The sequence below is a fragment of the Puma concolor genome, chromosome A1 (assembly GCF_028749965.1).
Source record: "Puma concolor isolate L17-30 chromosome A1, mPumCon1.1.hap2, whole genome shotgun sequence".
NCBI lineage: Eukaryota > Metazoa > Chordata > Mammalia > Carnivora > Felidae > Puma > Puma concolor.
The window spans coordinates 108,412,739-108,437,812 of record NC_141667.1 but is presented as its reverse complement, the minus strand read 5'-3'; the positions used below and the strand labels follow the sequence as shown (position 1 = coordinate 108,437,812).

Here is a 25,074-nt window from a genome sequence, read left to right as displayed (position 1 = left end):
AGCTGAGTGATGCCCCTGATTCACAGTAGCCCTAGCCATAAACCAGCAGGCCCTGCCTTTGCTGATGTCAGAATCACCCAAGGGTTTTGAAAAACACAGATGTCTGCCCCACTCCCTACCCTGGAAGTCTGTATTTTTAAGGTGTCTGGGTGATTCTGATGATAACCCCAGTTTGAGAAGCTCTCATTTTAACAACTACCAAACATGCTTATCTGTTCTCCCCATGTTCTGGAACTGGGTTATCTTTTCTGAACTACATAAACCTGCTTCTGTTTCCCCTAAACCCAGTTTGTTGTTGATTCTGGTGACTATGAACTCCAACAAGGTCATAGGAACTTAAGCTGCTGATTATGGCTTAGGAACCTTCCTCCGCATCCCAGTCCCTTGGGCCCAAGAGACAGAAAAGATCTCATATTTGAGTCAAAGAGAGAGCACCAGGGTTGTAGAATCAGTAGCAGCTAGTGTGGAACAAGGGATGTGAGTTCAAAAGATTTAAAGGCCTGTGACTCCGATAGTGATCAAAAGAAGATAAAGCGCCCTTCCCCTTGCCAAGCCAATCTAACATGTGTACTGGTGAAGTAGCACAAGTGTACTGGTGAAGGTCATAAAACAAGCCTAGGGAGACCTTTGTTTTCTAACAGTAAGTAAAACAGGAAAGAAAATATAAAGATTGTGACTTGAAGTGATTAAAACAAATCAGGAGGGCAATTTGTGTTTGTGGGTATTTGGCGTGCGGCGGACGGGGGGGGGGAGGGGTACCAGTTGCACATACCTGGACCAGAACTCCAGCTTTATTTCCATTCGCCTCCAGGTGCCAGGTACTTTCTTACACCCTGCCCACTGGCGTGGCTGGCTGTTTAACACGTGCCTAATAAACTGGACAAGCCCGGGCTGGGGGAGCTGGGGCACTGCTGCAGGAGAACAATGGGGGCTCCCTCAAGACTGACAGCAGAGCCAAGTTAGCCTGAGCTTCTGCTGTTAGGAGGCAACGCTCTGAAGGCAAGAGGAGGCGTCCCGCACTCCCCCCGGCTCCTCCGCACTCTTTGCAGCGTTTCCTTCTGAGCAGAGCCCAGTAGGTTCCCACTTGGAACGCTTCGAGTCTTTCTCGTGCTTGCCTGGCCTCGCCCAGGATTCTTTTTGGAAGATTTCGGGGCCTGGCGGGGGCTCGAACCCCAGGAACTGTGAAATCATGACCTGAGCCAAAACCAAGAGCGGGTGGCTTAATCAACTGATCCACCCAGGCGCCCCTTATAAAGCCATTCGTAAGAGCAATATAGTTCACTGCCAGGTGCCTCCACTGACATCTCAGGTCTCCACAGTCCTTTGAATCACTCTTTTCTCCTCTAGAGCAGACAACCTTTAATACTAATTTTCTCTCAGACTGTGTGAGAGCTCTCTCCAAGGAAAACAGTTCTTGGCCAATGTCTTCCCACCACGGTGACAGTCAACCTTAAGAGCAGTGCCCGTGGGTTGGCGACCACGAAGCAGTAAACAGAGTTGACGCTCACAAGAACCGGCCAGGGGCGGGCGCGAGCCTGGGGACGCCAAGCAGGTGGCGGGCCGGCGGCTGGAGGGGGCCGGCTGCTGGAGGGGGCCGGCCGGCGGGGTGCGCATGCGCCACCTGCGCAGCCAGCGCCGCAGAGCGTTCCAGGCGGCGGCGAGACGTGGAGGCCCAGATTTTGGCCCCGCGGCGGCGCCTGAGGTCGTGTTCCCGCCTGGGGCACTGTTTTGTGTCACCTCGACTCGAGTTCTTTCCAGGGATTAGCCCTGACTGCGTGATTAATCAGCACTTTCTGGATTTCTCTGAGCGACGTCAGCTGTGCTCAGATAAATTAGGCTCCTCTCTGAAGGCTTCTGCCCCAGCAGAGTCCTGTGTCCCGGAGGCTGGCTCAGGGACCTCGCCCGGCCCAGGCAGCCACCGCCAAATCCGCCCGGTTGGCCCCTGGAGCACTGGGTGCCCGGCCACAGCGCCTCTGTCTACTGCTTTTGCTCACTGGTTAAATGCAAGAACTCAAGATTTTCATAATTATAAAAGGAGGACATGCTCGAGTAAAAGGTGGAAAATTACAAACAGAGAAGGAATCACCCAAAGTGTCACCCTCAGGGCTCACTCAGTCTGTTGATTCTGAAGCATTTGTGTCCAGTCTTTTTTTCTCCTTTTCCTTCTCTTCCTCCTCCTCCTCCTCCTCCTTCTCCTCCTTCTTTTTTTCTTTGCAAAAGATTTTTAGGTTTTAAACATTGCTCAGCTGCAGTCATATTATAAATATATTTTGTATCCTACCTTTTTTACTTAATATTGTAGCAGAAACATGTTACGCACTTTCAGCAAACATTAAAGCTCCTAGAGTCCCCTTAGTGGATGTGCCATCAGTTATTTAAACACAATTTCAATTTATGGGCATCTAGTATGTCTCTTAACTTTCACTGGTATATAGGTAGTGAGTAGGCCATCCCTACACCCTTGCCCATGTTTAGGGGTTGTTGGTTGGTGGAGCATACAAGCATACAATCCCCGCCTAAATTTCACCCAGTGTATGTTCAGGAGTGACGGAACCTTGGAAACTTCTGCTCTTTTCCATATTGTTGATGGTAGAGAGCAAGGAGAGAGGACTGATTGTACAGAGCAGTGGGCTGAGATTTTGTGCCTCTAAAGTGGGAGGTCACAGTCTTTGCAGTGGAGGTGGAGGTTAGTAGCAAAAGAGAATGCACCTCTCATTCAGGTAAGGAAGAGAGTCCACAGAAAAACAGTAAGCTGGCACCTAAAAGAAAAACTCTCCAGGAAGATAAGTGGATGATTTTTATAACACTGATGTTGAACATTCAGTTTTACTGCTGTTAGTCACAAGCTTCAATGTGTTATTTGGGAAAACTCTTCTTGTCTCTTTCTCTTATTAAAAACAAAAAATCAGAAATGCGGAAAAAGAACTGGGCTAAGCGAAGGAAGAGTAACGCCACTTAGTGCGTTTTCTGCCTTGCTGTGAATTGCCTCTCTAGAAAGAGAGATTGGTCTATTTTTGTAAGATTGCAGGTTATCTAGGATAAACAAAGCCCAGGAGCCATCCAGTACTTCTCTGTGAGCTCCTACATGCACCTACTTCTTCTACTAACCTCCGGCAAGTCACTTTGACTGACTGTTGTGGTAGTAGAAGGAAATGGTGAAGAAAGGCTGATGGTTTGAGAACACATTCAGGCTTCTGAGAGCTTTCTTCCAGAAGATCTAACACATACTGTTGTTTGTTAGTCTGCTCATTAAAGGATATGCGATGCTAGTAGTTACGTGAATGCCACAGCACTATGGGTCCCTGCTGTGCTTGGAGTTGTGACTGACTGTAACCCAAGGGATAAGCAGGAACAGCCAGCTCTTGGCATCTCCCTCTTTGCTTGGTCTGGAGAGGCTTTCCCTTTATGAGAGAAAATGTGGCATGCACTATCTCTAGTCGAGCCAGTTTTCTCAAAGCTATCTCTGTGTGGAAAGCTAGACTGACCAATTGGCAACATTCTCTGTCTTGTTTTAAACACACACCATAGAGGTGCCTGGGTGGCTTACTTGGTTAATCGGCTGAGTTTGGCCCAGGTCATGATCTCACAGTTAGTGAGTTCGAGCCCTGTGTTACGCTCTGTGGTGACAGCCTGGAGCCTGCTTCAGATTCTGTGTCTCTCTCTTTCTACCCCTACCCTGTTCATACTCAGTCTCTATCAAAAAATAAATAAACATTAAAAAAATTGGGGGGGGGGGTGTTGCCTGGGTGGTTCAGTCGGTTGAGCATCTGACTTCGGCTCAGGTCATGATCTCGCGGTTCGTGAGTTCGAGTCCCGCGTTGGGCTCTGTGCTGACAGCATAGAGCCTGGAGCCTTCAAATTCTGTGTTTCCCTCTCTCTCTGTTTCTCCCCCGCTCATGCTCTGTCCTTCAAAAATAAGTTAAAAAAAAACGAAAGAAAAAGAAAAAAATTTTTAAATAAATAAATACACACCACAAAGCAGGCAACTTGTGTAACTGGTATATATTGTGCAAACTAGCTGTCAATTCCTGATCCATCTGAGAACGCTAGCAGTGAAATAACTTCAGAAGGACAGAGACAGGCCACGGTGGAGTCTTTTCCCCTCTGAACCCAGAAGAGACGCCTGCCCTTCTCCCTGTCTCGTTTCCAGAGTAGCTTTCTCTACTGACAGTGCAGCCATCCTCCTCCTTCTAACCAACCTGCCTTGCCTCTGTGGTCTCCACCTAGAGGACAGGTCACCCTGGTGTCTCTGCAGGGTGATATTTGCTCTAAGAGTGGAGGAAAGCCAGGCTTCTGAGCGTGACGCTCCAGATATGGCTGCCAACAAAAACCCACCAGCTCCCAGATCTCCAAATCTGCTCCTTTTTTGGTACCCAGGGATTCTCACAGCTCCCATTTCTGGAGGATGGTTTCCTTTTTGCTATCCAGTTGTCGTAAGATGGGGAAAAGCCAGCTCCATTCTCATCATGTCCACTGAGGTCAGTCCCGCCCAGCCTGGGCTCTCAGCATCTCTTTCTCCAAGTCACAACATTCTCCAGGCACTTGCTAACCCTGCTGTGTTCTGCCTGTTAAAAGGTCACCTGCTTTTTGAATTCTTTCCACTCTCCTCCCGGTTATTTGTGATAGCCTCTTAGAAGCTTAAAAATAACATTTATTTCCCCAGTGGTTTTGTATATTTCCATTTGGCAAACTTTATTTTGTTCCATGTGTTTCTAAGGGAACAGAAACCAAAATGGTTTATATCCTACTTCCTACAGTGGCCCGACTGATGTTTTCAGACTGGAATTGTCCTTCAGCTCAAAGTGGGTACACCCAACTATAAGCTGGGCCTTGATGAAGAAATTATATAAACTACAAGGACAATGGACATTGTTTGGTGGTTGGAAAATCTACTTCATCGTACTTCCTTTAATCAGCAGTGAATTTTTTAATAGATAGATTCAAGCTACGTTGCATGGATATGATAACAATATAAAAGAAAGTTACATTATAATCATAAACCATGGCACTGAATCCCATTGTTAAAATAAAAATGAGGGCATTATAAGAAGTCAAAATGGAAGACTGGAAGGGGTGCACTGGGGGGCTTCCAAGGAAAGGAAATATGCAGAAAGTGTTCTATTTGAAGATCTCAGTGATAGTTACATGAATGTGTCCACTTTGTGAAAATTCATTGAGCTCCATATTTATGATCACATTTTTTGCATGTATATTCTACTTGAATACAAAGTTGATTTACAATAAACAAACTGAGGGTTTTGTTGAAGCAGGCAGTTAAGGCAATGAAGGCAATTATTCATTCAACAAATATTGTTTTAGTACCTAGTCAGTGCACGATGGTAAGCATAGACTTTGTACAGATTACAGTAATGAAAAGGTTAGTGGCCACAGAGTCTGGCCTCAAGGAGTTTACAGTTGAGTCAGCTACAAAATAAATTAAAAGGGCTCAATGCACGTACCAATGCTGGATTATTCATTGTGGCAAATGTAGTATAGTAATATGAGCATTAGGAGACATGAGCTAAGGGGTATATAGGAATCCTCTATATAATCTTCACAACTATTCTGTAATTCTGATCCTATTCTAAATTTAAAGTTTTATTTAAAAAATTTTCAATGTCGGGACCTGGGTGGCTCAGTCGGTTGTGCGTCTGACTTTGGCTCAGGTCATGATCCTATGGTTCGTGGGTTCCAGCCCTGTGTCAGGCTCTGTGCTGACAGCTCAGAGCCTGGAGCGTGCTTTGGATTCTGTGTCCCCCTCTCACTTTCTGCCCCTCCCCCGCTTGTGCTTGTGCACTCTCTCTCTCCCTCCCTGTCAAAAAAAAAAAAAAAAAAAAAAAAAAAAACCTTAAAAAATTTTTTTCAATGTCATTAGAATGACTCTAAGGTAGAGATTATTTTTGGACTAAGGGAATCAGAGATAACTTTGTAAAAGAAAAAATGTGTGAGCCAGGTCTTAAAGGAAGAATAGAATCATAACCAAGAGAGCTGGGGAAGTTTTCCAGACAGGAAAAAAAAATGATACAAGAAACTGTGGAGTCAATAGCTATGGTATGGAAACAACCTAAGTGCTCTACAATGGATGAATTGATAAAGCAGATGTGATATATATATGATATATGTGATACATATGTGATATATATATATTAAAATATTCAGCCACAAGAAAGAAGAACATTCTGCTGTTTTTGACAATGTGGATAGACTTTGAAGGCATTATGCTAAGTGAAAAAAGTCAGAGAAAGACAAACACTGTCTGATCTCACTTACATATGGATTCTAAAAAAGTTGAATTCGGGGTGCCTGGCTGGCTCAGTGGGTAGAGCATCTGACCTTTGATCTGAGGGTCATGAGTTCAAACATCAAGATGGGCATAGAGCTTACTTAGAAAAAACAAAAAAATAAAAAGCTAAAAAAATTAAAAAGCTGAACTCATAGAAACAGAGAGTAGAATGTTGGTTACCAGGGGTTGGGGGTGGGAGGTAGGAAATAGGGGGATGTTGGTCAAAAAGCACAAAATGCCAGTTTTATATTCATTAGAAAATGAATATGTTCTAGGGATCTACTAGATGGCATGGTGATTATAGTTAATAATACTGTATTATATACCGAGAAGTTCCTAGGAGAATAAATCTTAAATGTCTCACCATACACACACACACACAAAGTAGTTATGTGACCTGAGGGAGGTTGTACCCAATCCTATGGTGGTAATCATTTTGCAATGTGTAAATGTATCAAATCCATACACGATAATACGCTGTAAATTTACACAGTGTTATGTGTCAATTATATGTCAGTAGGACTGGAAAAGAAACTGTGGAGTATCTCTCAGGACCAGTCATGGTTCTGTACAGATGGTGAGCTGGGAGCAGGAAAGAAGTGAAGCTGCACCAGAAAAGCAGAGGGCCTTAAAAGCAGATCAGAAGGAGCCTTACATTTTTAAAACTTAACTAATGCACAAATAGCTCCGAATTGCTATTGACAGCCATTATAGTACAATGAAAGATAAATACATTAGTCTGAAAACCAAGGGAAATGAATATATTTAAATCACCTCCCTAATGTGTGTACCTCTGCCACAAGTTAAAGGAATTCTATTGTAACATTTACTGAACACTCACTATGTACCAGGTACTGTGATAAACCCCTTTCTTTCTACTATCTTATTTACTCATCCTCAGATCCTTATGAAGCATCTGTTATTATTTCATTTTACAGATAGAAAATTGAGAACTTGTTTGTTTCCAGCAAATACAAAAGAGTCGTAAATATAAAAAATAGATACAGCCACCTGAGGTCTTGTGTGTTTCCAACAAATGCAAAAGTCATAGATGTCAAAAATAGATATAGTACTTAGTGCCAGAATGTGCTTCAGTGGTTAAAATAGAACTCTGAGTTGAAAATATGTTTACATTCACATTTTATTTAAATTTATCTTTTAACTGAAAAGAGAGTCATCTGGGACTAATTTAAGTTCTTCAAGACCTAATGGTCTTGATAAGTCCATTTATCAAGCGTGTTTTATGGAATAATTCAGACAAGCATGTTTGGCAAGAGGTAATTATCACAAGCAGTACCAAAAACTGATAAAGTCTGGCCTACATAGCTAGACTAGACGTAGCGCAGGACAGTTGTTTTCCAGTTCAGTTGTAAACTCTTGTTCTGGAGTATCAGAGACAACACAGTTATGCTACATAAACTATAGGATGGACATCCCAGCTCTGAGCTGTGAATGTTTCCAAATAGTTCCAAAGAAAATGAAAAGGATTTAACCTTTCTATCGTGGGGTTTCTAGAAGCATTGTGAACGAATACAAAGCCAAGTTACTATGTATTTGAGAGTCACATGGCTCAATAGTTACTAATGTCATTTTTTCCCCTACTTATAAGACACAGTGAAAAACAAAATAGGTTTTAGTTTGGCTCTTCATAAATCTCAAATCATGCAGAAATAAAAAGTTCATCAAAGATCCATAGTTTCCATTGAGAATTGCCTTCTTTCGGTTTTTTTAGAAGACTTGTCCTCCGCACAATAAACCACAAAATAACTTTTCCCTTTTTTATGTGTGTTGAAAGAGAATTAAATTCTTGAATGGAAATTGTGTTTTCTTTTAATTCCTGACAAACTGTGTCCTACACCTGATAGCCACAAGGTAGGAAGGCAGCTGAGTTATTCAAAGAAGCATTCTGTTCCTGATGTTGCCATTCAGTATCACAGGGTGTGATGAAAACTGGAACAAATATGGAAATCACAGAGGTGCCAGAACATTACATTTAAAAAATGGAATTATTTGAGTCAATCTGGAATGTCTGGTTCTTTTGGTTTAGGCCTCATGGGTAGCATTGTGCTTCAAAAACAACTTGAATTGGCTACCAGGATTCCAGAAGGGTAACATAATCTTGTACCTTTGTGGAGAGATGCTTATCTTTGTCTACTGTTAACAGAAAGAGGCTGGAATCTTCCACCTTTTCATGTTTCAAAATGAAAATTGTTCAAATAAGTTCCAAACCTGAATGGAATTTGGAAACAAGAATGGGGAGAGGTAATTTCTCAGTTCTTTTTGGTTTTGCTAGTCTTTATGTGAAATAAATGCCCCAACATGACTCAAATTCTCTATAGCTAGAGAAATATGGGGCTTGGGGGAGGCTCATCCTGACCACTTCCCCTTCTGTGATTTGGCACTTACAAGTTCTCAGAGTTAGTAATCCTGAATACAAGGCTCAGACCCACAAGGAGACAGAGACACTTAAATGAGACCCAGGAGTGGCAACGTGCCAACTCTCCTTCTAGAAATGCAGCCTGGAACCCAGGGCCCCCTGCCTCCTGCCATGGATGCTTCTACCCCTGCAAAGGCCTCCAGTGAGGGCTGTGACCACAGGGAAGGTCTCACTTCTCCCCTGTCACCAACACACAAAGTTGAAGGGGTGTTGTCCAACCACAGTAAAGGGTTGGGGAAAACCAGAGGGAATTACAACACATGAAGGAAGGAATTTTAAGCTGTGTCATCCAACTGAGGGAAAAAAATCCCCACCAAGTTAAGGGGATACACCCAAACTCCTAACCTTGTTGACTTCTTGTCGCATAGTGACAATGAATCCCCAGGCACCTTTGGGTCTCTGGAGCTTCTTCCCGTGGGGTGGTCTAACTCCATCATTCCTCCTCTTCTTGCTGCAGTAGATAGCTCCGTGCCTGGTCTATCCACTTAGAAGACTAATGGCTCCAGCAGGACAGTCCGTGGTGCCTTGTAGGAATCTACGATCCAGTTCCTTTAAAAGCATCACTTTCAGTCTGGTTTGCAAACATACCTCTGAATTCTACTTGGAATATGCACGAGCACTCACACACATGCTTCTCAATCTTTAATGTGCATATAAACGACGTGGGGTGGGGACTGATGCTGCATTTCTATTGTTTTAAACTTATTTATTTAAAAAAATTTTTAATGTTTATTTATTTTGAGAGAGAGAGAGAGACAGGGTGCTAGTGGGGGAGGGGCAGAGAAAAGAGGGAGACACAGAATATTCCAGGCTCTGAACTGTCAGCACAGAGCCTGACTCCAGGCTCTAACTGACCAACTGCAAGATCATGACCTGAGGTGAAGTCTGATGCTTAACTGACTAAGCCACCCAGGTGCCCATAATTTATTTATTTATTTTTTAATGTTTATTTTTGAGAGAGAAAGAGTATGTGTGCACGGGAGCGAGTGAGGGGCAGAGAGACAGGGAAAGAGAGTATTTGAAGGGGGGCTTTGCGCTGACAGCACAGATGCAGGGCTCAAACTCACAAACCCCTGAGATCAGGATCAGAGCCAAAGTCGGATGCTTAACTGACGGAGCCACCTAGACCCTTCACTGCATTTCTTACAAGCTCCTAGGTGATGCAGCTGGGGTGGTCAGTGGCCTACATTCTGAATGGTGAGGATCTAATTAGCATACAATCCATAGTCAACTGTCTTCAATTGTCCCAAAATATCTTTGACAGTTTTTTTTTTTTTTAATTCAGGATCCAATCTGGCATCACCCATGACGTTTGGCTGTTACGTCCTTTTCGGAAAAGCTTTTATTTGGCTGCTCACTTGGTTATGCAAAGACCCAGTGAAAGTGTTAGCGTTTCCCCTTGTGAGACCTTCTGTTAAATACCTGGCTGAGGACCACACTCCTCACAGTCTCCGTGAGGTAGGGGCAGAACAGAGAGAGATGGTTGGTTCAGTTACATCTGAAAGGAACCACCTGGACTGGCGGTGTCATGGCGACCCCGGAACCGCACCCTCCAACCACACCCACCCCCCAAGAGTAGGAAGGCGATGATGAGTCTTAGGAAGGGTTAGATTTAACTGAGTATGCAAGAAGACACCATTGGTGGAATCGAGTATTTGGCCACAGTTCTGGACCTGTGGTAGAAAAATACTCAGTAGCCACCCAGATTGTAATTGGTGGTGTGACTGGCTGGCATGCAGGGGGTTTTGTCCCGGAGAGCTGGAGAGCTTACAGCAACTGCAGTAGGAGGTGGCTTTGCTCTTCTGCAGATTGCCCGTCACAGTGGCTGTGTGCAGACTGACTGGAAGAGAGCGAAAAAGATGTAAACCGAGTGAAAGATTGAGAAATGAGCAAATACAGCAGCACCTAAAATCAATAGTATAATTGAAGAAGCAACCGAATTTATCAAACAGAACATGTTGATATCCAGTGGAATTGTGGGAGGCTTTTTGCTAGGCCTTGCATCTTAAGGATATGCGTATTCTGCGCAGTGCGGTCACCTGTAAGAAGGGAAATGGTGGCAACAAGGTGGTTTGTCAACATCACTAATGGCCAGATTCTCCAGGGCAGCAAGAAGCAGCTAGGGGGACAATACCAAACTCACAACTTAGTGTTTCGCCATTGAAGTTTGGCAAACTAGTATCTGCTGTAAAAACAACCTCCGGGGGTGCCTGGGAGGCTCAGTCGGTTGGGCGACCGACTTCGGCTCAGGTCATGATCTCGCAGTCTGTGAGTTCGAGCCCCACATCGGGCTCTGTGCTGACAGCTCACAGCCTGGAGCCTGTTTCAGATTCTGTGTCTCCCTCTCTCTCTGACCCTCCCCTGTTCATGCTCTCTCTCTGTCTCAAAAATAAATAAACGTAAAAAAATTTTTTTAATAAAAAAATAAAAAAAAAAACAACCTCCATGGTATGTGTACAATAGTATTCCTGAACAAAACATGGCTTTCATTAATTTTTTAAAATTTGCATTTGTTTTTAAATTAGCCTATAAAATACCACCATTGGATGTAGATATATAGAGGAAAAAAATGTGTTGGCTATATTCTCCAGTGAAATATTGACCTTGTTTTAAAACAAGGACAATATTTGGCTTTATGGTATAGTGCCAATAACTAAAATTTTGTAACTAGAGCTTCAACATTAAGGTTGCTTTTTTTTTTTTTTTTTTTTAAAGACATGTTTGCAATAAGCTGAAGAACTGTACTGCCCTTTGTGGAAAGATTTAGAAGTAAGAGAATTATTAAAGATATTAAACAGATTTAATACCAAAAAAGAAAGGAACCACCTGGAGCTGACACTGTAATGGTTAGGTTCTTGTGTGTGTGTGTGTGTGTGTGTGTGTGTGTGTGTGTGTGTGTTTTAATGCAAACCACATAGCTGGATTTTCTGAAGCAAGTGCAGGGATATGGCGCCTACTTGCAAATAGCACAACACTTAAACACAGCTGCAAACGAGTTTTACCGTGTTTGTTCTCAGACTTAAAGATCTTATCCGTTCTCTCCAGAGAACATAGAGTCTGGCCCTGTATGTAAGCATGGTGACAACTGGTCGGTGTACAAATTTCATTTCCTCTTCTCCAGAACTTAGATTTTAGATACATTTAGTTTCTTCTAGAATAACTTTCCCCAGGGCTCCAGCAGGATGGGCCACAGGGACCTGCAACTATCTAAATCCCACTACAGTGTCCAGTGCAGGTTCTGCAATCCTCTCCCTCACTCAGTGTGCCCATCACTACTCACCTCTGCAAACTTGTCATGAATGTGAAAACTGCCTACCAGCCATAATGAAAGACTACACCTTATGGTCAGCTGGCTAGCAGACTCTCACCTAAAGAATCAGGAGTCTGGATAGGATGACAGAGGCAGGGAACCCAGGTAAGCAGAAAGCACAGCAGATCCTCTGGCATCTGGGATAAGGGTAGGCAACTCAACAAAAATGATGGCATCTAAAGGAAACCAAGAAGTTCCCTGTTTTCACCAGCCTCACACTTTGTCACATGGTCAATCAACACACCATGCTCCCAGGCAGCACAGGAGTTACTTCATAGAATGGAAAAGAATCCAAAATTAGAAGGTTTTAGATCCAGAAACTACCCCCTCCCAATAAGGTGTTCCTCCTACACCATTCTTACAGGAGTATTTTAGCCTCTGCTTGAGTATTTCTTATGTGGGATCCACAATATGCTATGTTCCTGTAGAACACATAATATGTACTAACAGTCAGTGATTATTGAGTTCATTCTATATGGGAACCATCCTAAGGGCTTTACTCACGCTCAGTCATTTAATCTCTACAATAGCCCTAAAATGGCAGTTCTATTACAACCTCCATTTCACATATGGGGATACTGAGGTGCTGAGAGATTTAATAACTAGACCAGAATTACATATCTCTAAATTGGACCCAAGGAGTAGGAGTACAAGGCCAATGATCTTAACCACTTCTCTAAACTGCCTCCCAAGAAAACACAGAACAGAACAACTGCTGCTTTACAGAAGTTTAAATCCTAAAACATGTAGCACACATATATAATCAATCAACTTACAATTTTTAAATTCATAATGCACTGCAATACAATGTACTTTTCTTTAAAATGTCTTGTCTTGGTTTTCTGCTTTTTCTATTTTCTAGATTTTACTTGTGGTAGGCTCAGCACAGACCTCCTGGGGAAAGACTTGTGCCAGAGAGGAAAGATAAAAGATTCCTTCCATAAGTCACCCATGACAGGAAGCTTCCCCGAGGCTGCAGGGGGGATTTGAGAATGGATTTATGGGGGGAGGGAAGGGAAGGGATGTGGCTAAATACTGTCTCTGAGAGGATGATGTCCAAATTGATCAGTTTTGCCCCAACCTTTCTGTTTTGGGGTCTAATAGACATCTCCAACTTACTTTCAAACCAAAATATTTTATTTCTACCACCACTCCCCAACCAGCTCTCACCACGCCCCTCATTAAAGCATACCACTGGGGTGCCTGGGTGGCTCAGTTGGTTAAGTGTCCAACTCTTGACATTGGCTCAGGTCATGACCTCACAGTTCATGAGTTCGACCCCCACATTGGGCTCTGCACTGACAGTGTGGAGCCTGCTTGGGATGCTCTCTCTCCCTCTCTCTCTGCCCGTCCCCCACTCATGCCCACATGTGCTCTCTCTCTCTCAGAATAAATCAATAAATTTTAAAAATAAATAAAGCATGTCACTGGTCACCTAGTTCCATAGGCCAAAAGCATGGGAGTCAGTCTCCAAGATTTCTCTCCCCCTAACATCCACAGCAATCCCACTGGCAAGTCCTATTGATTGTTCCTTCTAAAGATATCCATAATTTAACCATTTCTCACCACCTGCCATCCTCATCATCTCTTCTGTCTAAGCCACCACCATCATCTGCCTGCATTAATGCAACAGCCTCCCAGCTGGTCTATTTTCTTCTACTTTTGTCCCTCAAAGATGTTACTCCATGTGGCAGCTGGAATCTTTAAAACCATAAGTCACAGAACCCTGCTCAGAACCTCTAATGGCTTCTCATCAAATTCAGAATGAAATAAAAATTCCTCATCATGGTCAACAGTATAGATACCACGTGGTCTGGTCCCTGTCTACCTCCCTGCGAAGTCATCTTGCACATCTACCATTCTCTTGCTCATTTCACTCTAGCCCCATTGGCCTTCTTGCTGTTCCTTAAAAACTCTAAGCTTATTATCCCTTTGCATTTGTTATTCCCTTTGCCTAGATTGCTTTTCTTTGCCCCCAAACCTTTTTAGAGCTCACCTCTAATTCTATTCAAGTGTCACCTCCACAGAGACAACTTCCCTGGACACACTTCCCAACCCCACCTCCAACCATCACTCTCTATCTCCTTACTCCACTCTTCTTTGTAGTAAATATCACCCCCAAATCACATTTTCTATTTACCTGTTTATTTATTTATGATTTATCCCATTAAATTTTATGAGAGCAGGGATTTTATCTGATTCATAGTTGTTTCCCCAGTGACTGTAACATTTTAAGTGTTCAATTAATATTAATCTAATGATAAATATATTCTAACAAGCCTAAAACTCATATTCAGACTTCCTTACTGATATCCAGATCCATATACTTCGTGTATCTGTCGAGGACCCATATGTCCCAAAGGAAACTCAAACTCAGCATGTTGAAAACTGAACTCAACTGAGCTCATTATTACTTCCAGCTCTCCTCCCACAGCTGTTCTTCCCTCCTCATTCCTAAGCTTAATTAACAGCATTATCATTCACCCAGGCACCTAAGATGGAAATCTGGGCATCATTGCAGATTTCATGTTCTCTCTCACCCCCGATCTATCACCAAATCTTGTCATTTCTATTTGTACCAGGCTGTGTTCTTAGTTACAAATAACGGAAGCCACTCTAGCTAGCTTAAACAAACAAACAAAAAGAATTTATTAAGTTGTTCGATAGCAGAGAGAATCTTCAGGAAGGCCTGCGAGCCCGGCTGTCCAGTAGACACCCTGCTGCTGCTACCGCTGGCTGGTGCACTGTGCGTCACATCACAGGCAAGCCCCTGGGGGGAGAGTGACTGCAGGGTCCCCCCACTACCCTTGTCAGAATGGATTCCATGTGCTATCTTCTTCATAACCCTCTTCCCCAAAACTAAGTCTTGATGGGCAGAGGTCAGATTTTACGCATGCGCCCCATCTGACAGGGATGCTGGGAAAGTGAGTTTCCGGCTTCTTCTTTGAGGAGAATGGACACATCAGCTGGGAAATTCCCCAACCATGGGAAGGGTGTTTGGGAAATGCTGGGCAGCCACCAGGCATCACAGATGTCAGTTAACACTATGTTCTGTTTCCCAAGTCTACCCCATCACCACTGACTCAGTTCTAGTCTTCAGAGTCTGTGGTCTTGACTAATGTGATAACCTCCTAACAGGCTAGCCTGCCCCTTTTCTCACCTCCACACTAACGCTAGAGCAATACATCTAAAAGCAAATCTTACCATGTCACTCCCTTGCTTACCATCCATTATTTAAAAAGTCAAAAGCTTTCACTGCCTTTAGACAAAGTCCAAACTCCTCAGGCTGGCATATGGAACTTCTCACAACATGGCCCTGGCCCTTCTTCCCAAGATTCTCTCCTCACTCAGGATCCTGTGCTTCAGCTGCACCAAACTGTTTGCCCTTCTCCACATGTCGCCTGTTCTCTCCTGTTTCTATTGCTTTATGCACATTCCTTCCCCCTCCTTGGAATGGCTCTCTCCTCAATAAACCCTTACTCATCCTTCAAAAGTCACCTCAAGCATCACCTTCTTCTCTGCCTCTACCCTCATCCCTGCCTCATTCAGGACAAGACACTCCCAACTTGGCTCTCCCTTGATGCCTACCTCTAGTAGTACTTATCCTATTATGTTGTAACTGTTTGCTTTTATATCTGTCTCCAAGCCAGGAAGGAGCTAGACTGTGATCTCAAGGAAGGCAGGAACTATTGTCTTATTGTTGTATCCCTAATACGTTGTCTGGCTCATAGCAGACACAGTAAACTTTAGTTGGGTGAATAGTAATGCTGCCAAGAGTTGTCTGCTTTTATGGAACAGTTACTATGCGTCAGACCCTGTCACGTAGGTATGATTATCCTCATTTTATACATGAGGGAAACTTTTCTGGTATCATATACCTAAGAACCACCTGACTTGACATATGAACTCTTACTTGATTTCAAAGCCTGGACTCTTACTCAGAACATTCTACAGCCCCTGTGAATGAATGAATATGTGGAAGAAAGGATAAATAGATGACCGTGTGAAACTGTGTCTTGTCCTCTGCAGTTAGAACTCCTCACACTCCAGCCTATACAGCCAAAAGCCTTCCCTTGCCTTTTTGCCTTTTTACTTATTTCATTCTGCTTAAAATGCAATTGTTTTCCCATGCCCTTGGAGACAGTGAGCTCCTTGAGGGCAGGGAGTTATACCTTTCTCCCTTCCATGTCCACCATTTGTATTAGATTTGTAGGGTCGCCAAACTAAAGCACCACAAACTGGGTGGCTTACAACACAGAAATGTGTGGTGTCACATTTCTAAGGAGCTGAAGTGTGAGGTCGAGGTGTGGGCGGTGCTGAGGCACTAACAGAGGATCTGTTCCAGGCCTCTCTCCTGGCTTCTGGTAAGTTCCTTAGCTTGTGGCAGGAAAATGCTCATCTTCACATGGCCTTTTTCCTATGTGCCTATGTCCATATTTCCCTTTCATAAGGAAACTGTGGCTTTGGACCAGGGCCCACTGGATCATCTGCAAAGACCTATTTCAAAACAAGGTCATATTTACAGGTTCTGGGAATTAAGACTTTAACATATTTTGGAGGGGACATAATTCAACATGTAACACTATGTTGTCTGGTAAAGTGTCTTGCAGTTAGCAGATGTTCAGTTAAGGTTTCTTAAAAGATCTTGAATACCCCCCAGGAAGACCTGGCCCCCAGCCAGTATGTTTGAGACCCTCCGCCCATGGGCAAGGGTGAGGTGGATAAGCACTATCTGATGCCCACATCATTCTCTGCTAAATCTCTGCATGGCTGGTGGGTGGAGAGGAGACATGGTGAATGAGGCTCAGCTTCTCTTAGAAAACATTATTTCCTTGCAGGAAAGGTATAATGTCCTGGGGCTCATCTGTGGATAAGAAGAAAGGGATTTGGGCTGGCTGCTTTTGTGGCCGTGGTGTTGGGCCAAGAAGCTGTAAACATGCCATCTTCTGGAATGTGTCTGCCTGCTTTGCTTGGCAGATTTCTCAAGGATTGGGTCAGCTCCAGCCAATGTCCGAGTCTCTGCATCCTTACCTGGGGTCCATAAGAATCTATCCTAGTATCCACAGCCCACTCCTCTGTGCCTTCTTTTCTCACCCCCAGGCCTTAGAGTCATTTTATTCTATTTTTAAAATTTGGACACATATCATGTTGAGCACTTCTTAGATGCCTGGCACTTTATGCACTTTGTGTCATTCAACTTTGCCATACTAGCACAAACCAAACTTTTCATTTATTTGCAGAATACATATTTTAAAATGAATAATTTTATCTGTAATTTTTTTTAAATGATAGAAAGTGTAAACTCTGTCCTGGATAAGAAACAGGATATTTCCAGTATTCTAGAGGTTTCTGTGGACCTCTCTCCAATGATACCACCCTCTCTTCCCTGCAAGAGAAACAGCATCTGAATTCTGTATTAATCATAGCCCTCTTTTCTATAGTTTACCAACTACGTATGCATCTCTTAGAGTATAATACTTTGTTTTACCAATTTTGTTCTTTATGTAAATGGAATCATACTCCTTGTAGTAGTCTTAGTAGCTTATTTCTTTCAATCATCATTATGTTTTTAAAGATTCATCCATGTTGCTACATGTAAAAGTAGCTTGATCATTTTCTCTGCTGTGTAATCTTCCTTTGTATAACCTGCCCCCCTCCCCCCACACACACAATCCATTCTACTCTTTATGGATATTTGGAGTGTTATGAATTGGAGCTATTATGAACAATGCTGCTTGTACATTCTTCTACATGTCTTTCAGCTCACATAGTAAGAATTTCCCTAGGCTACATACTCAGAAATATAATGGATGAGTTTAGGATAAACACATTTTAACCTTATTAGGTAATGTCAAAGTGTTTCTGAGATGCTTATACCAAGCTACATTCCTGCTAAAAGTGGATGAGAGGTCTCATTACAGATTGGCCAACATCTGGATTTATCAGATGTTGTGTGTGTGTGTGTGTGTGTGTGTGTGTGTGTGTGTTTAAAGTGGGCTTCACACCCAGTGAGGAGCCTAGCCCAAAGCAGAACTTGCACCTACAACCCTGAGATCAATACCTGAGGTGAGATCAAGGGTCAGATACCTAACCAGCTGAGCCACTCAGGTGCCCTGGAAATTATAATTTTAACATGTATTTCCTAGATTAATAAAAAGGATGAGCACTAGTAAGGTTGAACCCCTCTCTCATAAAGTACCTATTTTTGTCCATTTTCCTACTGGATTGTATTGCCTTTTTCTTATTGATTTATATGAATTTTGAAAATACTCTGGGTACTAGTCATTTTGATTATTGATTTTATGTGTTGAAATATCTTCATTTGTATGACTTTTTTTTACTCTCTATACAATGTCTTTTTACAACAGACCTTTGACAGATTTGGATTTTTTAATATTTATGTTATGGTCTATGTTTTTGTATTTTGCTTAAAGAAATCCTTCTTTACGCTAGACTATCATAAAGATATTCTTCTAATTTGTCTTCTAAAAGTTTACACCTTTGCCTTTCATATGTAAGTCTTTATTGTACTTGAACTTGCTATTTGTATATGGTGTAAATTGGGATTTAATTTCAGGTTTTTCCATATGAATAACCAATTGTCCCCGCACCATTTGTTTCTTTCCATGCTATCTACAATGGCTACTTTGTCCTAATTCAAGTTTTTATATGTCCATATTTTTTAGAGCCTTCTATTCTGTTCTACTGATCTGTTTGTCTGTCCCTGCGCCGATATCACATTGACTTAATTCTTGTAGCTCAGTTAGGTCTTGATATCTGGTAGGACAAATTCCCCCAGCCTCTCTGCATCTTCCCAAGAGTACTGGCTATTCTAGGCCTTTTACTTCTTCATAAAAATTCTAGTATCGATTTGTCAAGCCCCAGGAAAACCTCTGGAGAATACTGACTTGAATTCTATTGAATCTCTATATTTAACAATACTTAAGCTATTGAAGCTTCCTGTTGAAAAATCTGTTATCTGGCTCCATTTATTAGATCTTCTTCGAATTTCAATACAGTTCTATAATTTTCTTCACAAAGCAGTTTCACATTGTCTTCTTAGATTTGTTCCTACTTATATTTTGGTGTTTCCATAAATGATTATTTTCTTTAAAATACTTTTTTTTATTGAGCACTGATGATGAATGTGATTGTTCATTTATTGCTCTTGAATCCAGTCTTGCTGCAAACTCACTTATGCATCCTCAATCTGTAGATCTTTTTAAGTGTTCAAAGCTTTTCTTTCCATTTAAATTTTCAAGCACTAGCTATGCAAACGATGCTATTTTTTTTCCCTCTTCTTATCTTTTCTAATTTTTCCAGGCAATGCATTGACTAGGGTTTCCAGTAAAATACTGGATGTCTAATGGACCTCTTTTTCTTTTTTTGGATCTTAAGTAGAACATTTTCAATGCTTAGGGCGCCTGGCTGGCTAAGTAGGACCACTTGATCTTGGGGTTGTGAGTTTGAGCTCCATGTTGGGGAGTATATTGTATTTAAAACAAAACAAAACAAAATAAAATAAAATAATGAACATTTTCAATTTTTCCTTTTAAATTAAATATTTTCTGTAGAAATTTTTGTGGATACTGTTTTCCAGGTTAAATACATCTCCTTTTTACCTCTAGTTGTTTGTTTTTGTTTGTTTGTTTGTTTGTTTGTTTGTTTGTTTTAAATCATGAATAGCTGTTAAATTTTATCAAATACTTTTTTGAGTCATTTGAGCCTAGTGGCTCTTTGTTTTGGTTTATTGTTTTGTGTATGTGTGTGGAAAGCTTGCAAATTACTAATTATTATTATTATTTTTTTTTTTTTAAATAAGGTAGGGCTATTTAAAAAACCCCACTCATGTAGGACTATTCAGGTTTTCTACTTTTGGGGTAAGTTTTTCTGAGTTATATTTTTCTAGAATTCAAACCATTCCATCTAAGTTTTCAAATTCACTGGTATAAAGTTGTTTATAATGTCTTGTTTTTACCTATTAAATATTTTCATAATTGCAATTTTGCTTCTGCTATCTTTTTTTTTTTCTTCTTGTTTTCATTCATAGTGTACTGTTTTCCTAGGATATTTTTGAGTTTTATTTTTATTACAAGTTGTTCATTTTCCTTGTAACTTTATCTGGAAAAAAATGTTAAAGGCTTGAGTTGAAGGTGAGTACCTTTCAAGAAGATTCAAGTTACTTCTGTCAGTCTCCTGGGGCACTATTCTGGTACTACTTTAAGTTGCTTCTTCACACAACCTTTTTTTGACTACTCAGGTGGCAGGAATTCAGACTGGAAACTCCTTATGAAGGCTCAGTTATGGTTATATAACCTTAGGGGAGGAGCTGTTCTGTCCCTCCACCCAGTGGCTAGGTCAATATAAGCAAGTCTCCTTGATCTCACCTTCCGTACAGCAGAGTTTTTTTCTGGCTCATGCCTTTGGGATCCCGGTTTATGTCTTATTCAGTTTCCACTTTGGGCAAGCTCAAGGCTTTATCTCCAATTTCTCAAGTCCTGCATATTCATCAAAATAGAAGTTCAAGTTTCCTGGCTGAGGCAAAAACCTTAGAATGGAAATCACCTTGTTCTTCAGTTACCTCTGACTTCCCGCTCTTAACCTCATTTTTGGGATTCACACATTCTTTTTTTTTTTTAAGTTTATTTTGCTATTTTGAGACAGAAGAGTGCACATGAACAGGAGAGGGGCAGAGAAAGAGGGAGAGAGCGAGAATCCCAAGCAGGGCTCCTGCGTTGTCAGCAAAGAGCCTGACACGGGGCTCGATCTCCTAAATCATGGCATCATGACCTGAGCTGAGATCAAGAGTTGGAAACAACCTACTGAGCCACCCAGGCACCCTGAGATTCTCAGATTCTTTACTTTTAGGACACTTGAACAATGTGGTTTAAGAAACAAAAACAAAAAACTTTCTTTTTGTGTTATTTCATTTTAGTTGTTTCAGTTGAAAGGGTTAGTCAGGGCATCTAATTTGTTATACTTCCCCAAATTGAAGCCCAGGTGGTCTTTTCCAAATGAGTAAAATGAGGCTTTGTACAGCTACATCCAAGTCCAAAAGCCAGCAAATGAGTAGTGATGACACCTGGAAGGAACTGCAGGTAGCCCGAACTTTCCACAGCCCTCTGATTAGTGGATACATGCAGGGCAAATGATTTAAAGCCAGACTCTCAAGCAAAAAGTCCCAAGAAGGCTTCTGTATCCCCTTGGGAAATGGAAGTTGATGTTGTGTCAAGGGAAGAGTGGCTGTTTCCCTTTGTGGTCCCCTCTTCCATGTCATCTGCTCTTTAATACCATCTTCACTCACAAATCTGGCAATTTTGTATGTAATATCATTGGGAAGATGTAGGGATAGGGACCTTTGTACAATCAGTCAGGTCAGAAATTTGATACACTTTATTCCTATATTTAACAAACATCTGTTGAATACTTTACTATTCCTGGGGGATTCACTGAAAACAAGACCCAACATCTGCATTCAGAGAGCCTACAGCGAATGCAGAAGACAGAGGAAGGGAGCAGACTCTTCAAGGGAAGGATGGCTGTTGCAAAGAGGTAAGCACTGGATGCCGTGGCAGGACCAAGGAGTCAGAGGCCAGGGAGAGCTTGCTGAAAGAAGTGACATCCGAGTTGAGATCTGAGGGCGAAGAGAGCATGACTAGGCAGAGAGAGGAGGAGACCATAGTGCTCCATAGACAGGAAGTCCTGGACCCAGGAGTTGAGCTGAGGTGTGGCATGAGATAAGGCTGAAAGGTGGGCAGGGGTATATGGGAGAAGTGCCTTTTCAGTTGCCTTAAGACATGTGGGGTCTGTCTAGAGGGAAATAAGAAGCTGGAAGGTGAGTCAAGGAGAGTTCACTCAGAAAAATGACTCTAACTGCATTATAAGGATAGATTGCAGGGGGAAATGAGATTATGGTGGCCTGTGGAGACTGAGACATATTTAGGAGATAAGGCTTTGGAGTCCTAATCCTGGTTCTATCACTTTTTAGCTGTGTGATTTTAGGCAAACTACTTATATGGTCTTTTGCCTTAATTTTCTCATCCATAAAGCAATAGGATGACAGGATCCACTTTAGAGTGTTGTTGTCTGAGGCTTAAGTGAGTTTGCACACGTATAGTACTTTTGACAATATCTAACATATATTAAGGGCTCAATCTTATTGTTATCTGAATGGACAGGACTTACTGGGTGATTGAATAAAGGAGATGGGGAGAGAAGGATCAGAGATGGTCAATGGAGGCACTGAGATGAAAAGGAACCCACGTGGAAGTGCAGATCAACTCACTTGGAGGAGCCAGTGGGACATCCGTGTAGAGAAGTCTAGTTCACAGCTGGAAATAGCTTAGGTAAGCAGGGAAGATATCCCTGGCAGCAGCGGGGGGTGGGGTTGGGGACAGGAAACACTGATCTGAGTTATGAAGGACAAGTAGGAGTGACTGAGGTGATAGGGAGCAGGGAGAGGAATCAGGCAGGGCTATGCCAGGGAGAGAGAGAAACATGTAAAAGCAGACCGGCAAGAGAAGGATATAACTGGAGCAAAGGCTAAGGAAAGCAACAGTGGAAGATAGAACAGGGAAAAGGCAGGGGTTGGATCTTTTAAATGGTGCTGCAGAGTTCATGTTTTACTGTCTCCTCAATACCCACAATGAGAAGGTGACTTTTTTTTCCCTCCTTTACCTTTCCTGGAAAACACTGACTTCTTAAAATGTCCCCAACACCCAAAATGCTCTTGCCCTATTGCTTGAACTTAATGAAAATAGTTAATAGCATATCTGTTTTGTCAATATGGTAGTTTGTTATATATAATGCCTTTTGTGGGCCTAGACTCCTCCATAATTCTGCATCAAAGGGGTTCTTTCCAGAAAGTGGGGTTGAGGCCTGGCTACCTTTCTGTGTGTGGGATGCCTAGGGCAGATGACAGACTTTGATGGTGAGGAAGAAGCTACTCTGCCCCTCTTCACATGTCAACCCTGTGGCAAAGAGCCAGCTCGAACCCTGGACCTCGCTTACTGTCAAACTCTCAACATGATTTGTTCTTTCCGCCTTTGAGGCTTGGTAAGCCACCCAAATTTAAGCCAGAAATGAAGCTTAAGGCCAACACTGACAGAACATCCTCATGAGTTTCCAACATCAGGAGCCCAGGTGTGCTGGTCATGACTCTTCAGGCCCTTCCCCCTCACTCTTCACAGACCTCAGTTACTGTAAACTGCCTGCAGCCTCACCATCAGGCAGCCTCCCCCGAATTTGGCCTGATGAGTCATGGGCTGCTGATTCCACATCCCTAGTGAAACTTCTTGAAATCCTGCACATTGGTATATGTCTATAAAATTGGGTCAGTGCCAGTCACTGCAGAGTCGCTAATATTCTCCCAGGGGATTACTTACTCCTGGCTCCATGGGTTCACTCAATATTAGGAAGGCATTAATTTTAGTGAAGAGCTCTGGGATTCTGCAGGAAGCCAGGCCTGGGTTCAAATCCCGACTTAGTTTCTCACTAGTTGTATAACCTCAGACAAGCTAAGTCTCTATTTCCTCACCGGTAAAATCCTGTCATATGGGGATGATAATGACTTACTTTGAAGGGTTGCTAGAAGGATTAGAAGCAATTATATGAAGAGCCTAGCAGGTAGTAAGTATTCAGAAATTGACAGCCACCATTAATAATAGGATTTTGTAGGATCTAAACTTTAGGGTATTGGATTTCATGATTTCAGAGTTTCTAAGAGGAGATCTAGCCATTGGTACTGACATGCAGTTTCCTGCCAGGTCAGGCAATGAGGTACGTTGGTAATAGTGAGGGTGCGGAGGTGATCCTACCCTAGACTCCAGGGACTCTCCTGATTTCTAGCCTATCCCCCATAGGACAGCAGGCAGATGAAAAAGCACGTTTCTCAATGGTTCACCCTTTCTTTGGGCAGAGGCATAGACTCCTCAGCTTCAGGGAACCTTTCTGTCCTCTGTATGAACCACTTCTATAATTTCCCCAAGGCTAATACTTAATATGTCATTTTCTAATTAGCACTTCTCAGTCACCGTCTCCAACTGGTCCACAAACACCCTTGGGAACTTTGATGTGATGGACTCTCTAATACTCCCTGCCCCGCCCCATCTCACCGTGACCCTCTGCCCCAGCAGAGTTGGCAGAGAAGGGGGTGCAGGAAGAGTCTCTGGCCCCATTTCTAACGATCATTTAGATCGTTCACTGTAGGTTGGTATCTCAATCCAGCTTTGTTCTGGAAACATTCCAGACAAGGAAGGTCAGATACAATGCACCCACAACTTACCTTTAAGGCTTACAAGCTTAAAATCCCCTCTACAGTTCTGCCTGCACTGTAGGAGTGTCGGGAGAAAACAGGACACTTGCAAGGCTCCACAAGGATAATCCTCTGGGATTTGAGCAATCTTCCCAGCCAGACGTTACAATGTGCTAACACCCTTGTGAGTCATGAACTAACTCATGGTCAATTCTGTTTGGAGAACAGGATGAATAATTGAGAGTAACTGGGTGTTTGCCTGAATCTGGGCCTAACCCAGTATTTATTCTGTTTTCTTGTCTCTTTTTGCCTAAAACAAACATGTCTAGTTTCCCATCTTCCTCCACATTCCCTGCCTAATCCTTCACTGGCTCTTAGAGAAAAGTACAAAGTCTTTCACACAGTCTAAAGACCCCTTTAGGAGGTCCTGCCAACATCTTCAGCATCTCTATGCCAAGCTAGAAAGACTGGAAATGAAGGCAGCCATATCCTTGGGGGGTACATGCCTAAAAGCCATAATCTAACTTTTTAAAACTTTCTCTTTTGGAATAATTTTAGACTATAGACAAGTTGCAAAAAATAAAACAGGAAGTTCACCCATTTCTCTAAACGAGGTTCCCTTAATATTTACATTTTATATGACCATAGTGCAATGATCCAAACCAGGAAAATACCATTGGTACAATACTGTTAACTGAACTACAGTCTTTATTTGAATTTCAACAGTTTTCCCACTAATATACTTTTCCCGTTCCAGGATCCAATCTGGAGTCTCACACTGTATTTACTTG

At 42.4% G+C, this 25,074-nt stretch overlaps 1 protein-coding gene, 1 long non-coding RNA gene and 1 pseudogene across 2 annotated transcripts in view; 1 reads left to right on the top strand and 2 right to left on the bottom strand.

The window, feature by feature from the left end:
• LOC147584355 (uncharacterized) overlaps window positions 1-1,828 on the bottom strand; it is a 105,338-nt gene extending 103,510 nt beyond the window's left edge. Inside the window, exon 1 of the long non-coding RNA XR_015248881.1 lies at window positions 773-1,828. This is a non-coding gene — a long non-coding RNA (uncharacterized LOC147584355). The remainder of the gene's footprint in view (window positions 1-772) is intronic.
• A 5,578-nt stretch (window positions 1,829-7,406) lies between these two features.
• Window positions 7,407-25,074, bottom strand: part of LOC147584354 (uncharacterized) — a 58,090-nt gene continuing 40,422 nt past the window's right edge. Inside the window, exon 4 of the mRNA XM_086700008.1 lies at window positions 7,407-10,560. The gene's annotated coding sequence lies outside the window, so the exon portion shown is untranslated. The remainder of the gene's footprint in view (window positions 10,561-25,074) is intronic.
• Window positions 10,249-10,738, top strand: LOC112860591 (FUN14 domain-containing protein 1-like; annotated as a pseudogene).